Source organism: Polyodon spathula, chromosome 10, assembly GCF_017654505.1.
Source record: "Polyodon spathula isolate WHYD16114869_AA chromosome 10, ASM1765450v1, whole genome shotgun sequence".
Lineage (NCBI taxonomy): Eukaryota > Metazoa > Chordata > Actinopteri > Acipenseriformes > Polyodontidae > Polyodon > Polyodon spathula.
This window is the reverse complement of record NC_054543.1, coordinates 20,097,827-20,115,519: the sequence shown is the minus strand read 5'-3', so window position 1 is coordinate 20,115,519 and position 17,693 is coordinate 20,097,827. Positions and strand designations below refer to the sequence as shown.

General features: G+C 39.2%; 1 protein-coding gene across 1 annotated transcript in view; it reads right to left on the bottom strand.

Annotated features, from left to right (window-relative positions):
- LOC121321594 (pancreatic triacylglycerol lipase-like) overlaps window positions 1-11,782 on the bottom strand; it is an 82,937-nt gene extending 71,155 nt beyond the window's left edge. Inside the window, exons 1-2 of the mRNA XM_041260600.1 lie at window positions 11,690-11,782; window positions 3,499-5,103 (exon numbers count right to left, since the gene is read on the bottom strand). The gene's annotated coding sequence lies outside the window, so the exon portion shown is untranslated. The remainder of the gene's footprint in view (window positions 1-3,498; window positions 5,104-11,689) is intronic.
- Between the last annotated feature and the right edge of the window lie 5,911 nt (window positions 11,783-17,693).

Genomic DNA, 17,693 nt, shown 5'->3' with positions numbered 1-17,693 from the left:
ATTGGGCACAACCAGCATTCCCTTGAAGGCTAAAATGTGTGCATTTTTCGCAGTAACTGGCAACAACCTTCGTACTCAGTTTACTAACTTTCGCAAGTTATTATCATAAATATCAACCTCAATTGAGACTCCAGTTTCTCGAGGTAATAAGCATATTTGTGGCTGTCTCGCATCTGATTTCCGTCTGTAAAAATGTACGTCACATTAGTGCAGAGCTCGCTCGGGCGCCAGCGAATCTACTGGTACAGGGTGTATGAAGCAGGTGTCTGGCGACTCTGCCTCGATGGAGAGTGCTGCTCGGTGCTGCTCATGAACTTTACAGTTTGAACCAGTCATATAATTGGATACAAGCCAAGAAAGGCCTCATGAGCATTAAGCACACATCAGTGTATCTAATAGATATCGATTCATGCTCCTTTCCAGTGACGTCCTGTGTGCCAGCTACAATAACAGGAAAAAAACTGGGAGCTAGTGCGAGTGGTCTGGCAGATTGCACGTATTACAGAATGAGCTGCAACAGTAATATTTCATTCTGAACATCGCTTGATGTCATGTTCGTTTTTCTCATTATCCATTGTTTTAGTTGTGGTTCATCTTCACATCGCAGCTGAGATTCTGTTTAACAATTGTTGATATCGCCAGCTGGTTTGGATTTTGCGGCAAAACGATTCTTGCATTCCCTTTGCTACAAATTTCAGTAACCCTATGTAACAAAGTGCCCGCCCCTGTGTATATTATCTGTTATGTGTTGCGTGTGGTGTGTTTAAATGTTGGTGTATAGACATTGGTACACGGGATATAAACGGGTCTGTGTAACACGAGTGTTTAAAAATGTATATGTGTATTTAGGCACGAGGATTGCACAGCACTTCACGTGCAAGTAAAATGTAGTAATATGTGAGCACGGGGAATTGCACTTTATTAATTCACGTGCTGGGATTCAAGTGAATAATTAATTGGTAATTGAATCCCAGCACAATAGTATATATAGATGCACGTTGGCACATACTGGTTGTTGGGTGTTCGGTGAGCGGAGAACGGGATTGGAGACGGAGGAAATTAGTAGTAGTAGTCTGTTTTCGTTTGTCTATTTATTTTGGCGTAGAGTGCCGTGTCCTGTGTTTTTCGTGTTTGGGTAAACCTTTTATTTTGTAATAAACCGGCGCCAACAGGCGTCTTCATCATTTCATTTCATCCGTCCTGTGTTTTGTATATTTCATTACCTTTCCTGGTTCTGACGCCGCCCACTTCGGCCGTCCCTGTGACACCCTAGCATTTGCTTCTGCAGCAGCGGATACCTTAGAAGTAGTAGGCCGACCCTATAAGAATAAATAAATCTCTTGATTTATACGGTTCTTTATTAAATAGTTTATCACCACTTTCTATAGGTACAGTACTTGCAAAAGTTGTAGGTAGGTGTAAAATCAAACCTGTAACACAGTTATTGTACACATCGACTAAAGCAATGAAGTGTGCATGCAATGATAGGTGTCACGCTCACCGGACCAGTTCATTGTGTAAAATAAGGAGGGGTGGAAAATCTGCTGTCCCCCCCCCCCAACCAAGGATCTGCACCTAAGCCTGTCTGGAGACACGTCTATTTTTAAATCTTGCAAATAACACTGCAGAATTAGGAAAGAAACATGATTAATTATGTATTTCGATTAAAAGGGGCGCTATTCAAATTACAATCAGGTAATACATAGCAGTGAACTTGTTTTAGAGCAATGAGTCAGTCAACACGCCTTTATCAGTGTTTCATATTTTATCCTGGTTATTATTAAAATGACACTAAAACGCTAAACTTAATTTGTGGCGTACTTTACATAGGATTACTCTCACAGGACAGTGCTGAACTGTTATTAAACTCTTTTGCATTTTTTATTGTATTGTAAATGACAGCAATACACTTGCAGGTCTTTTCAAAACACCTTTATTTGTAGACTGAAATACTGGGTTAGTGAAAGACTGTAAATATGATTCTTACCACTGTGCTGGACATTTGGTTTTCTGAACTGTTGTAATATAATTCTTAGGTTTTCCTGCTTATGCTAGCCAGCAATGAGCCAAATCATGTCTATAAACATTATGACAGGTTTGAAGTGTCTTCAGGTTCTTTACATACTATTACAGCAACAAGAGTCTGAATGAAAAAAAAAAAATAATAAAATAAAAAAAAGAACTGCGGTAATATTTGTTACATTTACTAATTTTAACTAGTAACATTATATTTATGTTCAAATGACATATTTAATTATTAATACATTGATAAACAGTAGGAATAAATGGAATTGGCCATTTTTGAAAAACAGAATTTGGTATTCCCAAGAATGGAACAATTAGTAGCCCTAAAGATGGCTACAATTGAAGGCAGTGCAGTCGCCAGTGTTTTATGCAGCTGTATAAAGCAGTTTTATGCAGGCCACCAGTTAAGCAGGCAGTCTATATCTATGATACCAACCGACATGGCTGCATAGGATCAGAGGATGATTCAAAATCAGAGGCAGAGCCACAATAATTGTCATGTTTAAATTTAAAGTAAATTGTAAAATTGTTGAGATACTTGTGTTGGAATATTGTTTCAAAATTGTATAACGCAACAAAAATATATTAAAAGGGTTAATGCTTGGCCGAAGGTTTCTCATTGATAATTTACCCTTTCTCAGTCAAAATGACAAGTTTCTCACTATCTAAAAAGCTTAGAGGGAACGCTGCACACAACAACACAGAAACACTGAACAACTGTACCATCGAGACCAGAACTAAAGAATGTGTGCAAGACAAAGCAGAGTTTTAAACTTTAAATACATCACCACCAGGGAGAAAGATAACTTGTTATTTGTTTATTGCCATTTTCAATCATGTGCCACTCCAGTCACATTCCTTGTGAAATGCTTCTGTTCAAGAAATATATTTCTGCATATGCTTTGCCTATGTCAGTTCAAAATGACAATTCATTTAGACAATGCATGTGCAAGTTTACAGTTTGCTGCTCCCTATTACTCATGTATTCCTATGTGTAATGTGGTTATTGCATCTTATTATTATATTATATTGATCTCAATGCGTATCAAAAATTGGATCGTCTGCATACAAGAACTGCTCAATTATTTTTATTTGAACCTCGCTAATGTTTTATCACTTATAAAAAAAAAAATTACATTAAATTCAGCATGACTATCAATTTGTGTTTACAATCCACTGGGAATCAGATTCTTTAGGGGAGGATAGTAACTGTTTGTAACGAGCAATACATGTCAATGTCTGTAAAACCTGCACGCTGATTGGCTAAAAAAAACACAGTATATATTCCTGGTAATCTGACTAATACCTCATTACCAGAAGTTGAATACAATATCCGTACACACCACAAAGATTACACGAAACTAGATTTCTTTAAGAAAGGTCACTGCTGTGATTTTCTTCTCCTGAGGTGACATTTCCATTGGCATGCAATACACTGAGCTAAAACAAGTATTTTATTCTACATGTCCTCACCTGTGGTAGAAGAATGCCAAGCAGAATTCCTGCCACGATGTTGTAGTTATCCAGAAACCAGATGAAGACTGTCTTTGTGCACCCTCGCACATGGATAACGTAGAGTAAATCAAGGTGCTGCAGAAAAACAATATTTTGTTGGTGCTCTGGTTCAGTTACGACTACATGTCCTATTCACAAAGCTTTTATTCATTAATTGTTTTAAAATGTTTTGGTGGATTGAAGGGTACTGCAAGTACCTTACTACTGTGTGATGTTTGCTATGGTTCTGTTAGCTATCATTGTGTATGATGTTGTTCCAGTTCCAAGGTGCACTCTGCTTCGCCTCGTGACTCACAACACACCCGAGATAGGGCACTATCTGCAGTGTTGATATCTATATTGCTTATTGGTTCAGAAAAAGAATGCTTGGTTTATTTACAATATTACAAAACATTACGGAAACGATCTGTCAGGTTATTTTATTTTAATACCATTTTTTGGATGATTTTCAAAATTCTAATTTTGGGTGGTCAAAATTGTGCTTAGATTAAAGCCCTAAAATCAGATACCTTTCCTATACTACTGTATACAAGCAACCTAATGAGAGAATACCACTCTGGAATACTATTCTGCCATCTCCGATCAAGGATTTTGTATCCACACATTGTGTTGACAACTGTGTTAGACTGGAACAGAAAAATAGGCTTGAGTTAATAGTAACGTGTCACTTTAAAAAAAACAAATAAAAAATCTGTTTGTTTACTGATACAAAACTAGGAGTACTCTGTCCATTTTAGGACATCCTCAGACCTCACTCTCCTTCAGTCAATCCTCACCCTTTCTCGACTCAATCCTCACCCCTCCTCGACTTAATCGTCAGACATCAGACTTCACCCCTCCTCAACTCAATAGTCAACCTTCCTTGAGATAACTCAATCATCAGACATCAGACCTCACCCCTCCTCGACTCAATTCTCACCCCTCCTCAACTCAATCATCAGACTGCTTCAAGCCATACTATCCCCTACCCTTTTTTGTGGTTGAGTCGAGATTGAGTCGAGGAGGGGTGACGATTGACGCGAGGAGGGGTGGCTCTGAACAGGTAGTCAAAGGAAATGTTGGGGAGAGGGGTGAGGGAGATGTCGACACTCGGGTCAGTGAGCAGGGGGAGAGAGTGACTGGGGTTTTGGGAGAGGAGGTTACTGAAGTAGAGGTAGGATTGATGGACAATACAGAGTTTAAAATACCTAAGAGAAAGAGATCAACAAAAGCAACACACATTGATAGTTTAGCGAAATGCAGTATGAGAGAGAAGAGGGAGGTGTGTCAGAAATGGAAGTCTCCAGTTCTAGTAAATGTGCAGCACCTCAGAGTGAGGTGAACACAACTGAGAGTGAAAACAGAGACAGTAATGTGGCAGGCACTAGTGACACAGACTCCTCGTACAGCTGTGAGTTCTCTGTTAGCCAGCAGGTTACAGGAGGGTATAGTGCTCAGAGCATATAGGATTTTTTTTTAATTATAAAAGGAAAAAGAGGGTTTAGTGTGGTAGAATACTTTCCTGATTTGGTGCTGTTTTTAAGTTCTGTTCAACAGGTGATGTGGGATGCTATAACACTGAGGCTTAAAAAGAAAGAAAAAGATAGGTTAAAGAATCTTATTAGAGGTTCATTTAAAAAAAAAAGTAATAATGGTTAAACTAATAAAGGCTTATTTTTATTATCTTGATTATCTGTTTTTTGCAGACTGGTTTAATGAATGGAAGGGGGAGGTCATTTTAAGTCATGGAACTCATTTCAGAACAGGGGTTGCAATGTTACTTGCACCAGATTTTAAACCTGATTCTTTTTCTGCTACTGAAGTGGTACAGGGAATATTGTTACAGGTAAAAGCATGTGTAAAAAAGAAAACTTTTATATTTATTAATGTGTATGCTCCCATCGATGGATAAGAGAGAGTGGATTTTTTTAAGACTCTGAATAGTGTCTTGTCACAGTGTCAGCCGGAAGAGGTTGTTTTATTAGCAGGTGAGCCCCACTCGCAGTCAGCCAGGGAACTGATTTCAGTTTTAACTGCAAATTATCTTGATGTCTTGTGGAGGTCACCACATAATAATATCAGGCAGTACACATGGGTTAAAGGGGGCACTGGGAGTGTTTATTTAGCCAGGCTGGATAAATTGTATGTTTTTAATCACTGTTTAAATCTGTTTATCAAATCAGAGATTATTCCAAAAGGATTCTCAGACCACAGTATGGTTCTTTTAGAAATGGTTATTGCACACGTGAAGATTCATTGTTCTTGCTGGCATTTTAATAACAAGTTGCTGCAGGATGCCCACTTTTTAAAATGCTTAAGATTATTTTGGAAAAGGTGGAAAGGACAAAAATTTTTTTTTTCTTCCATATGAAAGTGGTGGGATGTGGCCAAACTTCAGATAAAGATATTGTCAGCAATACACTAAAAACATCTCACAGAGCACTAGTGTAGCAACGGAAGAGCTGGAAGCAGGTATCACTGATCTACATAGAGTTCTGGAGTCCAGCTACAGCAATAGGCTGTTTGAGGACCTGAAAACAAAGAAAAAAAGATTAGCTGATCTGTTGGACACACAGGTTCAGATTTCAGAATCTTGCCCTGATGGATGCACTAACAAAACATTTTTTGCACTTGAAAGAAAACTGCACAAGGAAAACTAATGCACTGTCTGCAGACAGCGACAGGTCAATTGTTATATGAGCCTGGGGAGATCCGGAGATGCGCTGTGGATTTATTTTCGGAATTGTTCACTGTGGAGACGGTGGATGAGTCGGAGGAGGCACAGCAGTTCCTTGAGGGGCTGCCTGAGGTTCGAGAAGAAAAAGAGAAACTCAAGGGAGAGCTGACATCGCAGTAACTGTCTGAGGCTCTGGCTGGGTTGAATACTGGAAAGGCACAGGGATCAAGCAGGTCAATTTTTGATGATATATTTTTAGTTAGAGATCTTTTAAAAGCTTCCAGGCTCTTTGGTTTTAATGCAGGGCTTATTTCCATAGATCAGGAAAAAGCATTTGATAGATTAGACCATACATATCTATTTAGAGTAATTAAGGCATTTGGCTTTGGTCCCAGTTTTCAGGGACACATTCAGTTGTGTTTTTAGTGCATTAGGGGTGCTTATCTCTCCTTTCCCAGTGCAGAGGAGTATCCGTCAGGGCTGCCCCCTGTTTGGAATGCTATACTTGCTTTCTATTGTACCCTATGTGAATAAATTACACACTTTACTAACTGTTTTATCTATTCCAGGTATATCTATGGAACCTGTAAAAGTGGTGGCTTATGTGGATGATATCACAGCGATTGTGATAAACACTCGGGATGTGCAAGCATTAAAAGACTGTGTTTGAAAGGGTTTCCTCCTCAAAAGTAAACTGGGCTAAAAGGAATACTTTTTTATTGGGAGACCAGGAGGGTAGTAGGCCACCAGACTTGCCAGTAGACCTGCAGTGGAATCTGCAAATTTTTAAACATCTGGGTGTGTTTTTAGGAGGAGAGGGGGTGGTAACGGAAAACTGGAGTGGGGTCATTGAACAGGTAAAGGAAGTCTGCAGAGCTGCAGTTTATTAGAAAACTGTCCTTTTAGGAGTAGGGTTTTGGTTATTAATAACTTGTTCACTTCAGTGTTGTGGCACAAGTTCAGGTGTGTGGACCCCCCCACCATCACTAGTAAAAGAGATCCAAAGGCTTCTAGCACAGTTTTTCTGGGACGGTATTCATTGGGTTAAACAGACTGGGCTGTACCTGCCTGTAGAGGAGGGTGGGCAGGGCTTGGTGGGTGTGTGTAGCAGGGTTGCAGTCTTTAGACGCCAGTCTCTGCAGAGGCTGCTGTTTGCCCCTGAATCTCTCCATTGGAGAGCTCTGGCATTACTCAGGCAGATGTAAAAAATTTGTATGAAAGTCAGAAAAATTGAGAGAATTTCATCAGCTAAAATAAACTGGGCAAAAAAGTGAAGCTTTTTTAGTAAGAGATTGGCAGGGATCTGGGCAGCTGAGAAAAACTGGGAGAGAATTTTAGAGAAGGTGAAATGGTACTGGATTTTACCAAAGCTCTCTTACAAGGGAAGGGTTTTAATTATAAATAACTTGGCAGCCTCTATGCTGTGGCATAGACTTACATGTGTGGAACCTCTGCAAGATTTTTAACAAAGAAATACAAAAGGAATTCTTGCTTTTTCTGTGATGGGTTACATTGGTTGAGGCAGAGTGTGCTGTACCTGGCTCTGCAGGAAGGTGGGCAAGGATAGACTGACCTGTCCAGTAGAAGTATAGCATTCAGGCTGCAAACTTTAAAGAAGCTCCTATACAACAGTGAGAAACCTCCTTAGATAGACTTGGCTTCACTTTTAATTCATCAGACTGTAAGGTTGGGTTTAGACAAATAGATTTTCCTCATGGACACTGCCAAGGTTGACTACTCTAAACTGCCCCCTTTCTATCAGAGTCTGCTGAGGTGAAGGAGCTGTCGATTTTTACTTGTTGTTAGAGGATCCAGTCATTTTTAATCCTGTTTTTAAAGTACAGTTGTTCGAGTCTGAGAGTTTCATCAAATTCATGGTAAAAGCTGGGTTTACAAAGCTGTGTCAGTTCATGTGGAGAATTATAAATGGAGAAGTCCACAGGATCTCAACTCTGGGGTTACACTCCGTTAGAGTGGCTGGGCTGTTACCTGTTTGAGACCCTGTGGCGGAGTGTCCCGTCCCTTTGTTTATTATTTATTTATATTATAATTTATATGTAGGGGTCTACTTAAATTGCGGTAAATTTGCATATTTTTCACGGGTAGGTTGCAGAATAAAATTAGGATTTCGCGGACATTTCGCGGACCTGTTAAAACATTAAGTAGACAGTATTTCAGAACACTATAAAGCCTAAAAATAGTGGTGCTTGCTTCCTTACTAAAACAGAGTGCTGTCATTTGTTAAAGGCAAGCATGCAGCATCCCCCTGAAGTTGTCTTGCCTATACATTGAGACTGCACATCTGCAACCACTGAATTGGTTGGACGTGTAAGGCAAAGCTTTGCCAAATTATACTGATGTGGAACTCTATTAGAAACAGCCCCAAAACTCAGTTACTGAAGGGCATCTGGCATACTTTAATAAAGGCAATGTATGCAGCATGTTTGTTGTCATGTTATTTGTCCCATCTAATAATTTATTTTATTTATACTGAGTCAAAACAAAGAAAACGTGGCTATTCGGGTCTAAAATTCCAACTGTGAAAAAGTAAGCAGCAGGTTGAATCAAGGTGGCAGTGCTTGATAGTACAGGTAAGTAAGCTGGGCTGAGTTGAGTGGGGGGGCGGAGGGAGATGATTCTCCCTCTTGAGGTGTTGTGGGCTAGTCGACGAAACACCAAGGATGGAAGTTGACCACTTGAAGACCCCTGAGATGTATCCTATTTAGCTCAATCCAAACGGTTGTCATGCTGATGAGCTGGGGAGACCGCACTGTGGTTGATCCCTGGAGCCAGCATCGCAGCCTTTGTGTGTGCTGATGCTCTGGGGAGGCAAAATAAGCTGATCCCTGGAGCTAGCATTACACTTCACCCAACAATACCAGGCAGAAGGATATCTGCATCATCAGATGGAAAGACGCAAATGGATCGAGATACATATGGATCACATTAGTTTACTGTAAAGCTATGTCTTAGTTGGTGCTTATCTTGGCGAGAGCCGAGTTCAAATCAGCATGAAGTTTTAACATCTACTCTCATGTAATGGAAATCATTTAGTACTGATTTAACTTGCAGACAGGAATATTTTTTGTCTGGGCTGACTTTCCAGTTTGGTTTTTGAAAGCTGTTTATTTGACCTTCTGTTCAGCGGCCTCTTTAGTAGCCTTTTGTTTAATGTGTGATTCTGAAGCTAAACAGCCATCGATCGTATTTTTTCCAAAGTCCCATTAAGATAGGCAAAACAATTACCTCAATCTGCATGTACAGTTTCTTTGGGAAATATCTTGAAACGATCATTAGCCGAAATATACTTTGCTTCTTCTGTCGTCCATTTCTACTATTTTACCTCCAATGCTGAAAACTAGATTTTAGCAACCTAAATGAAAACAATGCAGCATCAACTTTTGTCCCGCCCCCTACTGCACAATAAGGGGTCACAGAAAAGCAGTAAAGAGGCTCTGATAGGCTGATTAAAACTTTGTTCTCATTTAATAAGTAAACAACAACATTATCCACTTTGGAGAATTTTTTTTGTAAATGTTATTTGTGGACATTTTCTGACTGTTTTTTGAATAAGTGCAATGCACACAGGACGGCGAAGGAATACAAAAGGGCTATCTGCAGAAGGAAGATGCGTAGTTTGCATCTCTTGCGTTGTGCAGTAGTTCATTTAAACGAGGTTTCTTTTTTTTCTCTCTGTACTTGTCCATATGCATTGGCCCCTAAAAGCGGTGAATTTCATGGTGACCCCTCAATTTCATGATTTCCGCAAAATCGCAATTTAGGTACATTCCTATTTATATGTATATATGACGGTGAAAGCCAATATTTTGTATTTTATGTATTGTTTGGCTGGATGAGAAAGACACCATCTGGAAGGTTATTGTTTTGTGTTGTTTATATTTTAAAATCCTTGTGAGGATGCGTGACTGATCAGCTACTGATTGTTTAACTAGCTGACAATCACAAATCCTTATTAAACTTCTGCAGACTATGACCGAGGGGTAATAAGATAATTAACCTGTTAAACCTCCAGCCTCCCACAGCCAATTTCCGCCTGGAGGGCTATGACCTTAAATAAATCACATTATAATCCAAAGTATAGACAGCACAGGCATGGTTCAGGGCTTGAATTCAAGGTAACCCCCTGGCCATTAGGACTAAAACTCAGATTTGATATAAGTCTTACTAAGTACCACACTGGAAGGAGATAACCAGAAAAAAAAAAGAAACGCTTTTCATTTGTTTATATTCTATTGTCATTTTTTCACCTTGTAGCACATGACAAGAGCCAGATTAAATTTGAAACTGGTTGAATAAGGGATCAAATTCTACATGAGTTTTTACAAAGCTAGGCCCAAGGGTCCCCAGACCTCTCCAAAAAGTAATACTGTGTTATCTTTATAGCCAGTCATACACTAGATTCTTGAGCAAGATCTAAAAGGGAAGTTACCTTCTGGCACATCACATGCTATACATTGCCACATGAATTAGATTTTGTAATCCTCTTTTTTACTTATTTGTCCAATATTTCATTCAAAAGGTGGCCTTTTTGGAGAGCTTTGGGGTGCCCGAAATGTATCCATGATGAGTATGCATGACAAATACTCTCAGTTCATATGCCACAACTGTCAGGCACATTGCTCTCACATAACTGTGTGTTTGTGCAGGAGAATGTTGCTACTAAGATTTTTTTTGTAGCTCTGAATTTTCAGTACTTGACTGTATTTTTGTTACTCACTTGCTTGAAAGTATGTAAATGTGAAGAAGCAAAATAATGAGTTTTTTTTTTTTCCCAAAATAAAGTGGTTACACTCATTCAAGCACTGATGACACGTGAACATATGTTGATTATTGGATAAAGGCATCTGCTAAATGTCTATAATAATAATAATAATAATAATAATAATAATAATAATAATAATAATAAAATATAAATATAATAGAGATTGCAGACATCTTTGCTGCTCTAAATCAGGCTGCCAGACTGAAAACACCTCAGTTACTTTCATCTTTACTTTGATTGACATGTGGCAAACAAAGGAACTGAGTGCGTGATTGTTGGAGCAGGCAGACAGCTTATCTTGAAAGGCTAAGAAACCTACACTGTCTCTAGGTGAAATATAAAAAAGTTTGCTAAACACTCCCATGCAATAATCTAAATCAATGAACATCAATGAGAAAATAATAAAGACGGCCGGGAAGCAACAATTACTTCTTGCAACTTGTATTGCATCGTAAAGATCAGGGACCGTATACAGCAGCACAGCACAGATGAGACATGGTGTTGCTCTTTACTATGCAATAAAAATTATTTTAAAAAATGTTATTTTTATGTGCCCCTTGAGAGTCAAATGGTTGCATTTTCTAATACCATTTACAGTAAAAAATGCATATTGAAAATTACGAATAATAATAATAATAATAATAATAATAATAATAATAATAATAATAATAATAATAATAATAATAATAGTGTGGATCCATTATACTTACAAATCCTGAAGAGGCTCCAATCCATCTTCATATGCGCTGAATCAGCACTCTTCAACCCAGAAAGTCATTTTCGCCATCACTTTCACTATTATCCATCTCCTCCAAAACTTCAAAAAGACTGAATCGACTTCTTTTGAGATTCTTTGGAACACTGCTCGCCATTTTGTTCGATTTTATAAATTTTACAAATTGAAAAATGATCAGAAAACGGTAAGAAACCTTGATCCTCTGTGCGTAACGTACCGCTTGCAAATGTGTCTTGTTTACGTACGCACATCGATTACTCTTCAATGGATTAGGCTACAAACAAAGTCAAGGTATGAATGGACTGCTTGTGACCTCCCCTACAACGTGATCACTGAGATTTCACCATCAACAGATACGTGTAAGACCAGAGCAGCAAAACGCACAGCTAATCGATCAGAGTTGTTTTTGAACCGTGAGGTAAAGACACATTGCGAAGGGAATATCTCAGCGGTGAAATGGCGAATTCAAAAAATTCCTTCGGTGTTTGACGGTAGGAAAACAACGTTTTTGATATTGAGTCAGTTTTTTTGCTGTTTTGCTTTTGTAATAATATTACAGATTGTTTTTGAAATATAATGTGTAATTGCAGTATCGATGTTCCGCCCGCGGAACAGGGGGGTGTAAGAGGTTAATAGCTAGTTAACCCCTCGTCCAGAATATAAAAGCCTGCAGCTTTCCTTTTTCAGGGAAGGGGGTTCAGATTGGAGAATGAGTGTGGAGAGGAGGTAATGAAGTAAACACAGAGAAATAACAATTGCTAAACGTGCTGGTCAATAAACCAGCAGGATACATATTATTGTTTATTGTTTGTCTGTTTGTCCAAGGTGGTTTTCGATTTCAAAAAATGTTTTGTTTTGTTTAAATCTTCTGGTTTATATTATGTAATAAAAGCAGAGTGCCTTAGCATCAGTTTCACCCACCAGTACTGCCTGTGTGTGTTCCTTTCTGGTCTGACGCCACCCTTGCAGCCGTTATGTTCACAGACCCCTAGACAGCCTCTATAAGCCTCTGCTGCCTCGAAGATTAGGAGACCTGCAGTGGAGGCTCCTGCACACCGTTCTGGCTGTCAACTCATATCTTGAATCCAGCAGTGTCCGTTTTGTACACAAAGGGAAACTTTTTCATGGTTTTGTTTTTTGTAACCAATTAACTCCACCTTTTGTTTTAATGAAGAGCCTTTTTGTTAAGTTGGGGTTGAACTTCTGGCTGTTTTTTTTATTATTATTTTGTGGTGTATCGTACATTAAAAGAAGGAAATGTGTGTCAGTTGGCAAATTTTCTTTTAGGGCAAGCCAAGCTATCTATTTTAAAAAGTAAAAAGTTTAAATTGCTAATGTTGGTGATGGTCTAATTTAAGCACATTTTGGTCCAAGAACAGAAGCAACACACACTGGTATCACAGTTAATCAGGACAGTGCCTGTTGGCTTATTATCTCCCTGGTCCCTGGCAGATGAGTTGTTGAATTGGGTCGCAAAGTTCAGTACACAAAGCAGGTTATCATACAAACAGGGTCTCGCTGCCGGCAGAGTAGTCCAAACAATCCAAGTCATCCACAGGTATTCAATATTTTCTTTGTTCTCCTATCTCAAACCGATCCAGCAAAAGCTGTCTCACCTCCATACACACACTCCCTTTAATGAGGTTTTAGCTGTCCTTTAAATACAGGTGGCTGGGGTTTGAGTGCCCTATTAACAACCCATTAACAACCCATTAGCACTTCATCACATTCCTCCCAAGACACCTGTCTCCAGGTAGTTTTACCTATCAGCCATTTTGTGACAGTCGGCCATTTTGTGTTCAGTGTTCGCCATTTGGTGTGAGGACACAACCCAGACAAAATGTCTGCCTGCACATACCTTCCATTGATTACCTCACCCCTGGGATTGACACTATATATATATATATATATATATATATATATATATATATATATATATATATATATATATATATTTTTTAGACAGTGCCGAGAAAAAGTTTGTGAACCCCAATGATAATTATGGAAATTCCATAGTTGTACCATGATAGCCATCTTGAATGTGTTCATAAATATCCAATAGGGTTTATATTAACAAATTCCATGTCTTCTGAAACAAAATGATGTATGAATTAGACAAACAATGAGTAATTAAGATTTGGGGTATGTGCAAAAGTAAGTGAATCCCTGGTTTCATCAGCTCAGTTAAGGGGCTAATTAAAATCAGGTGTTTAAATAATTAGATAGATCTTCAGGGGTGAGTTTGGGAGGCCTCACCCTATATAAAGATCAGAAACTTTGCGAGTTTGGTTTTCCCCATACAGGTATGTGGAAACACATCATGCCACGGTCAAAAGAACTCTCTGAGGACCTCAGAAAAACAGTTATTGATGCTCATCAGTCTAGAAAGCATTTCCAAAACCATTTCTGAGGACTTGGGGCTCCACCAATCCACTATCAGACAGACAGTCTACAAATGAAGAAAGTTCAAGACCACAGTCACTCTACCCAGGAGCGGTCGTCCTACCAAAATCTCTCCAAGAACAAACCAGAAAATCATCAAGGAAGTCACAAAGAACCCCAGACTAACATTGAAGGATCTGCAGGCCACTCTCGCCTTGCCTAATATGATTGTTTATGACTCAGCTATCAGAAAAAGACTGAACAAGTATGGTGTTCATGGAAGGATAGCCAGGAGGAAACCACTGCTCTCTAAAAAGAACATTGCTGTCTATCTAAAGTTTGCCTAAGATCACATAGATGATCCACAAGACTTCTGGAACAATGTTCTCTGGACAGACATTAAATAAACTAAGTAGACAGTATTGACAGTTTTACAGAACACTGTAAAGCCTAAAAATAGTGGTACTTGCTTCCTTACTAAAACAGAGTGCTGTCATTTGTTAAAGGCAAGCATGCAGCATCCCCCTGCAGTAGACTTGCCCATACATTAAGACTGCACGTCTGTTGCCAAAAATATATGCCTAGCGAAGAAAGAACATCAGCCTATCGAGAAACACTGTCACTCAGTGCACTGAAGACATGTCCCCTGACATTTCACAACAGCTGTGTAGAAAAGCTAAAGATTTTTCAGTGTTCTCTCTTGGTCCTGACAAGAGCACTGATATATCCGATACTGCACAGCTTTTAATTTTCTTAAGGGGCATTAATGAAAAATTTGAAGTGACACAAGAATTGGTTGGGATGCAGAGCCTTCACGGGCATACAAAGGGAGCTGATCTGTTTGAATGCGTGGCACGGGTAATTGATGAGTATGGACTGGCATGGGAATAGATGGCTGGAATTATCACTGCCGGGCACCGGCAATGGTTGGCAAGGGAGTGGACTTGCCACTTTAGTCAGTCAAAAAGTGGAAGAAAGCGTTGGTAAAGTCTGCATTTTGCACCAGGAGCAGCGATGTACAAAATCAGTGGGATTAAAGGAGGTGATGCAAGCAGTCATTAAAATAGTGAATTTCATCAGATTAAAAGGACTGAATTACCGGCAGTTCCGAGCGATGTTGGAGGAAGTGGATGCAGAATATGGAGATGTGCTTTATCACCAGGAAATTCAGTTGTTTAAATCGTGGCAAAGTGCTCAAGGAATTTTTTGACCTCCGAAAAGAAATAAAACAGCTCATAGAAGAGAAGGGGGGATGAAAAATGGCTTGGAATCTTGCTTTCTTGGTCGACATCACCAGTCTCCTTAATACATTGAATTTCCAGTTGTAGGGAAAAGAGCATCTTGTGTATCAACTGTATGACAACATTAAGGTCTCTGAATAAACTGCAGCTTCTTAACGTCATCTAAAAGCTGGCAGTCTCGTTCACTTTTCAAGCCTTAAAGAAGTGAACACTGGTACGAACAGCGCTGCAAGTGGAAAAAAAATGCAGAGTATGCAGCATTCATCAGAAACCTGTTGCAGGAATTTCAACCCCCTTTTTCAGATTATATATTTGCTGTAATCTCCACACCGCCTTTCTGCATAGGGCACAGCTGTTTAATTTTTATTGCACTTGCCAACCTGGCATTGGCATCTCTTGCAGCTCTCAACGGGGTTGCCAGCTTCAGCTGTGAGTACACACTTGGCAGTCTCCCTGTGTTCCAAATGCTTCTTGCGAAGTTCCTGTGCTAACTGTAAAATATATTCTCTGCTTGGTAAATTCTTCTCTGTGCATTATTTTTAAAGTACCCAGGAGTTGATGGCTGCTAGGTCTAAGACATTGTAAAACACCTGAACAGACCACCGATGGGAGCCAGCTTTCATGGAATACTTCTGTGCCATCTAATCAAACATCAACTCCATATTTTGTTGCATAGTAAAACTCCACGGTCTCTGATATTTATTTTCACTAGTCCTAATGCTACTCGACGAGGTATGACAAAGGCCCAGTTTTTGGGCTGGAACCGCATAACAGTCTCACCTTTTGATTGGTCCATGTCTGTCACATGAATATGTCGTCACAAGTGGAATAGCTTGCAGGTATTTTTAACATTACGATCAGAGAGAGAAAAAGGGTGAAAGATCTGCTTTCCACAACCTTTCAATTAAAATATAACGTGGTATTTTGCTGTACTAATATAACAAACTATGGGTTATTACTTTATATGAATTATCGTGTTATGCACGAATGTAAGAATAGTTTTTTTCTGTAGTGGTGTACTTTCTTTCAAATAGCATATCTGTAATCGTTTGCGTGATGTATTTTAATATCAAATATTACACTATTGCAGTTTTGTTACAGGATACATTAGTTTATTGCAAATGTAATCACAGTTTTAAATATAGACTGCTTATGTTATTATTTACATCCCAAATTCTGGGCTGCTTTGGTTTTTAGATAACGTTATTTCCACAACTTTTCAATTAAAATATAATGTGGTATTTTGCTGTAATAATATAACAAATTATGGCTTATTACTTTATATGAATTATCATGTTATGCACGAATGTAAGAATAGTTATTTTTTCTGTAGTGGTGTACTTTCTTTCAAATAGCATATATCGGTAATCATCTACGCAATGTATTTTAATATCAAATATATGCACTATTCCAGTTTTGTTATGGGATACATTAGTTTCTCCAGTTTAATCACAGTTTTAAATATAGGCTGCCCCTGTTTTCATTTACATCCCAAATTCTGGGCCGCTTTGCTTTTCAGATGACATCATAAATTCTGGGCCGCTTTAGTTTTTAGATAATTTTTTAATTCAGCCCAGTTTTTGGGTCTCAGCTGACAGCCAAGTTTCTAAGCACACACCACCATGCAACCCCTGCACGCACCCGCCCACCATGCAACCCCTGCACGCACACACCTAGCCATCACTTTTAGTGAATATTTCTGCATAGCACCTAGAACCACCATTCAAATGGTTCTAGACTCAGAGGACCAGCCTGAATATAACATGTCATGAATCTGTAGCAATTCTTTGCAAAAAATATTTTTAGGGTGTTCAGCCTCATTCATGTCTATGTCAGGGTTGAAAAACACATTTTCATGCATATCTCTTGAACCCAAGCATGTAGAACCACCATTGAAAGTATTGTAGACTCAGAGGAGTGCCCCAAACCACCTCCTAAAACGGCACAGTGGTTCACCCACAAAATCAAGTTCCTAACCTCCACAGAACCCGAGATATGCCCTGTCGCAAATATCCAAAAACGACTCTTCTCTGGGTCATATCTCAATGACCCCGGGGTCTAGAACCTGGGTTGAACTTCCTAGGGTCATATCTGGGGCCCCTGTTTCACTGGGAGCCATCTGTTTTCAAATGCTACATTTTCAACAAATTTTCACATTTTCAGCATGATGGCATGTCAAGGTTGGATTTCCAATAGCTTTTGAGCTCCAGGTTGGCAAAAAAAATCTAAATTGGGGTCCTTTCCAGTTTGGGACACGTTGCTTGGAGGGATCGACGGGGGCCTCGAGGTGGACCCCCGTACCGATTTTCAAGTCTCGGGGACCTCCAAAACCCAAGATATAGTACCCTGAAAAAT